This window comes from Castor canadensis, chromosome 7 (genome assembly GCF_047511655.1).
Source record: "Castor canadensis chromosome 7, mCasCan1.hap1v2, whole genome shotgun sequence".
NCBI lineage: Eukaryota > Metazoa > Chordata > Mammalia > Rodentia > Castoridae > Castor > Castor canadensis.
In genome coordinates, this window is record NC_133392.1 from 60,541,682 (window position 1) to 60,547,681 (window position 6,000).

Consider the following 6,000-nt stretch of genomic DNA (forward strand, 5'->3'; position numbering starts at 1 on the left):
CTCTTGATAGATTGTTGCCTTTATCAATATGAAGTCATGTTCTTTGTCTCTTCTGACTAATTCTGGCTTAAAGTCTTCTTTGTCAGAGATAGGTATAGCTCCTTCTGTTTATTTTAAGGCTCCATTTGCTTGGAGATTCTTTTTCCATCCTTTCCTATTAAGCCTATGTTTTCTTTGCCAGTGAGGGATGTTTCCTGTAGGCAAGAAATGGCTGGATCTTGTCTTTTAATACCACACACCAGTCTGTGTCTTTTGATTGGAAAATTGAGAAATTAACACTCAGAGAGTAATTATTTAAGGGTATTTAGTCATTCCTGTCATTCTGTTGTTCTGTGGTGTTTGATTCTTTCTTAATTCTCATTTCCATATCTACTTCTCCAGTGAGATTTATTCTTTCCCATATTCTTTTCCTAGTTGCATTTATCTTCCTCTTTTTTGTATGGATTCTTTAAGCATCTTCTGCAGTGCTGGCTTAGTGGTTATGAACTCCTTTAGTTTCTGTTTATCATGGAAGGCTTTCATTTCTCCCTCAATTATGAAGGATAGTTTGGCTGGGTACAGTAATTTAGGTTGTCAGTTATTCTATTTGAAATACATTTTTCCATGCTCTCCTTATGTTTAGAGTTTTTGTTGAGAAATGTGCTACTATTCTGATGGACTTGCCTTTATGTGTGACTTGGTGCTTCTCTCTTGCAGCTTTTAATTTTCTCTTCTTCTTCTGTATATTTAATGTTTGGCTTTTTTTGAGATGGGGTCTCACTGGGTTACCTAGGTTGGCCTGATTCCTGGGCTCAAGTGACCCTTCTGCCTCAGTCTCCCTAGTGCTGACACTACAGGTGCATGCCACTATACCCAGGTCAAAAATTACTTCTTTTCTCACATGTATACTGATAAGAGTTTCCTAGATATTTTTCTTAAGAATTACAGATTCCAGTAATGATTTTCAAACTCTACAACCTCTGTTAAACTTCTCAGCCAACTGCTAAACAATACCATTTGCAATTTACAGTCTTTGAAGCAGATTGTAAACCACGTGATTGCTTTTAATTCCAAGTCATCTTAAATTTTACTACAAAATTTTCAAACATTGTTTGAAATGTGTTGCTAACATTTATGCATATAACATCTATTGCATCCCCTCTAATTTAAAAACTATCAAAATAAACTACAAAATGTTGCCTGATACAACTTTTTCACTTTTTAAAATAAACCCTCTCTGCTCAAAACTCATGGCTTCATTATCTTACTGGTCATTAGCCAGTTCTCTCATTTACTTACCATTTACTTGAAAACATCAATGTTAGCTTTACAAATGAATATTCCCAAGATAACATTCATCTTTATAAGCATCTGCTCCTTAACTTCTAATTTTTTCTTCTAGGATGAGAAAAGAAACAGTCAAGGGTTTCAATTGCTAAATTGTTATTCTATTCTAATACCAACCCATAACAAGTGGGCAAGGGGTAGAGCTTACAGTTGGCCAAAGAAGTGTAATGCAAGTCATATCCCAAGACAGTCAGAAGCTGGGAGAGAAGAAAAGAAGCATCCTTAAAGGAGAATGCCTTGAGTTTAAGCCAGAGAGAATGGTTGCTGAAGTCAATCCCTTTTGCAAATAAAAACTGAGAGATGGAACCAAGAGTAAGGCTAAACAAAACGAGTTAAAGCTCCAGCAGCAACTCCAGATGTTAAGATAGCTATGACGTCACTAGGCAGTAGGAACTTTCCAGCTTTATTATAATCTTATGGGACCACTATGGTCTACATAGTCCATTATTGACTGAAAAATGTGGCACGTGACTGTATAAGCTCATGCTATCTCTGAACACAGTTTTATTTCTCCCTTTCCAATCTGGATGCTTCCTTCTTTGCTTTTCTCTTTTTTTCCTGATTGCCCTTGATAGACCTCTATTGCAGTTGAAAAGAAGTGGAGAGAGTGGACATCCTTCCCTTGTAACTGCTCTGGGCAGGGGAAGCATTCATGGTCACCATTAAGTGGAAAATTGTGGGTTTTTGTACATGACCCTTTCAGCTTGAACAGATTCCTGACCCCCACTTCTGGTTTGCTGAGTATCTATGCTGTGGCTTGAATGTGTCTCCTCCAAAATTTGTGTCAAAATGAGTCTCTGTTGTGATGGTTATTAAAGGTGGGACCTTTTAGGAAGCGATTAAATCACAAGAATTCCTCATTAGATAATGACAAAAGGGCTGGAGGAATTAGCTTGGGTCCTTCTGCCCTTGGCTCTTCTGCCTATGAGTCACATTTGCCTCCTTTTGTGTTTTCCATCTCTTCTGCCATATGAGGAATGAGTGAGTCCTCATCAGATACCAGACCTGCTGGGACCTGAATCCTGGACATCCCAGCCTCTGGAACTATAAGAAATGAAGTTCTATTCCTTACAAATTACCTAGTTGATGGTATTTTGTTTTAGCAACACAAATGTACTAAGACAATATAGTTTTAATTGTGAAGAAACCTTAGATAATGTCAAATGCTTTTCTGCTTCTATTAACATGACCATGTGAATTTCTCCCAAAGGCCCATGTGCTAAATGCTTGGTTCTCAGCTTGGCACTATTCGAAGTTAGTTTTAAAAAATCTTTAAGAGGTGGGCCTGATGGCAGATTTTACCTCATTGGGGGTAAGCCCTCAGAGGAGACTTGGGGACACCAGTCTCTTTCTCTTTTCTTTTTCACATCCCAGCAATGAGGTGAACAGTCTTTGCTCCATATCACACTGCTGCCAGAATGCGCTGCCTTATCACAGGCCCAAGGCAACAGGTCCAATTGATCATGGGCTGAAACCTCTGAAATCTTGAGCCAAAATAAATTTTTCCTCTTTATAAGTTGATTACCACAGGTACTGTGTTACAGTAACAGAAATGTGATTGACACAATGGCAACACTCCTCAAATTGTTCTACAGATTCAGTACAATTCTTGTCAAAAATCCAATTTTTTTCTTGCAAAAATTGACTGTTCATGCTAAAATTTATTCACAAGTTCCAGGGAGTCAGGTAGCCAAATGAATCTTGAAAAAGAAGATCAAATTTGGAAGAGTCACTTTCCAATTTCAAAATTTACTACATTTAGCAAGACAGAGAGGTACTGGCCTCAGAATAGGCATATAGGTTGATGGCCTATATATCAAACCTCTCATCAATTAATTTCAGACTAGGGTGCCAAGACATTAGTTGGGGAGAGAATCTTCATCAACAAAAGGTGCAGTGACAACTTCACAGCTACATACAGAAGAGTAGAGGTGGACTATTTCACACAGCGTCCACAATGAAAACATGCCAATTGTGTATCCCAAAGCTAAATATTACAAGCAAACCTATGAAATCTTAGAAGAAAGTACTCATGACCTTCACAGACATATAGGTTTCTCAATGCATAGCATCAACAGTGCCAGCAACAAAAGAAAAATAAATGTGACTTTGTCAAAATTTTAAACTTCTGTGCTACAAAGGATACTAAACTTTGGGCTTCACAGAAGACCATCAAGAAAGTAAAAAAGGCAAACCAGAAAGTGGGAGAAAATATGTATAAACTGTATATCCATTAAGAGATTTTTATCAAGACTGCAAAGAACTCCTACAACTCAATAATTAAAGAAACAAATTACCCAATTAAAACATAGGCAAAGGATCGCAATAGACATTTTTTCAAAAAGAAATATACAAATGCCAAAAAGCACAAGAAAAGATGCTCAAAGACATGAGCCATCAAGAAAATGTAAAACAAAGCTACAGGGTTCTCTTGTGCCACTAGAACGGCCATAATCAAAAAGATGGATAACAGCAAGGAGGAGAATTTAGAACCTACACACAGTGCTGATTAACTGTGACCTCTTTGGAAAACAACCTGACAGTTCCTCAAAGAATAAATGTCAGTTAACATGTTAATTCTAACCCTAGTATATATATCCAAGAGAAATGAGCATATCCACACAAAAAAACTTGTACATAAATATTCAGAGCAGCACTATTTATAATAGCCAAAAAAGTAGGGGAGAAAACTAATGCCACAAACTGATGAATGGATAAATAAATGGTGTTATATGCATACAATGGAATATTATTTAGCCAAATAAAAGAATGAAGTACCAACCTATGATACAACATGGATGAGCTTTGAAAATATTACAAGAGAAAGATGCAGACACAGAAGATCACATATTATTGGTTCATTTGTAACCACAAATTATTATATGGTTCCATTTACATGAAATGTCCAGAAGACAGATCCACAGAAAGCAGATGAGTGTTAGACGGGGAAATACAAAGTGACTTGTTAGGAATATAGAGTTTCTTTGAGGAATGACATAAATGTTCTGGAATTAAATAGCTGTGATGATTACACAAATTTGTGAATATACTGAAAACCACAAATCACGGTTAAAATGATTTTAAATGGTTAAAATGATGAATTTTGTTTTGTGAATTTTATGTTTTTTTTAAACTATGAACATTTACCACAAAACCAGATGACAATAAAACTCACCCAATATAATAATTAAGATCTGTGCATTTTATCGTTTGTAAATTATATAATCACTGGAGAAAACTGGATGATAGGCAATTCCCAGAAACACCAAAATACAGGAGGACAAAACCCTGATAACCACCAACCTGCATCAGCATCAGTACAGGAGCAGAGGAGAGCAATGGGACATCTGACAAATCTGGGAACAGGAGACCCCAAAATATCCAGCAGGTACTGGGTGCAAAGCAGAGTCGTTCAGTTTTAATATAGCATCTGCAGCAGGTTACTTTACATGGTCCAGTGGGTGAGTACCAGGGAGTACCAGTGAAGGAGGAAGGACAGGAGCAGAATGCACCATATGAATCTTCAAAACTGACCTACACAGGCTCCCTTTAAGGACAGAGACATCTTGCAGGGCAATAGAGATGAAGAAAAGAGAGGGTCCACATAAAAACAGAGATAAACAGAGCCACACAATGTCAGCAAGCCCTCCACCTTCAACATTCCACAAAACCACAGGAGAGATAGCTGGAACACACTAGAGAAGACTCAGAACCACACCTCCTCCTCAAAGTGCAGGAAAACCAACTTCCCATAGAAATGAGTAACAGAAAAGTATGGATGCCAAACGCCATACCAAGTTATTATTTAAATAAAGAAAGGAACAAAATAACATCCCTAAAGACAATGAATTGATCAAAATCATAACCTTCTATTTTAGCATGAAGTAAATGGGATTTTTTGTTTGGTAGGTTTTGGTTTTAGTTTTGAGATGAGGTCTCGTTTTGTTGCCCAAGCTGTCCTGGAGCTCCTGGGCTCAAGTGATTCTCCCTTCTCAGCCTCCCAAGTAATGGGACTATAACAAATGGCATTTTTAAATGACTCAAGACATGAAGTAACAATTTAAGTAAAAAATAGACCAACTCAGAAATGAGGCAACAGACAGCTCACCACTAACAACCACACCGTGACAGGTGTCTGGATAATTGTTGGACTGAGCATGCAGCAAAGGCATGTGGTCCATAAGCCTGCTGGAGATTTGTCCTTTTCTCCTTTTCTTCCTTCCCAGAAGCAGACCCGTTATTGGGACACAGACCCGAGCTAAGTAGCTGGTGTTTTTTTCACCTGGCATTACAGAGAGCTGGGCAGGGAGCCAGGTGAGAAAGGTGGCAGGACTGCCTATGGTTCCAGCACAGCCAAGCAGCCTCTGAAAGAGGTGTCTTATACATGCAGAGCTGTCTCCAGCAAACGTTTCTATGAGCCACAGCATGCTGGGCTGTTTGTTCTTATTATTTTTAAATGAAAGACAGAAAGAAATCATCCCAGATACTGTCATCCCAAGGAAAGGGAATGATTTCAGGGGTCCTCAGATGCTCTTTGGGTCACTAACCAACTGTCCACCTGGAGGAGCTGCTACCTGCCATGCTGGTGGTTCCAAAGGAGACCTGTTTCAGAGAACATGAAGTAAGAAGGAGGGCCAGGATGTGCACTATGCAGTCACCCTTGGTGTCACCGTG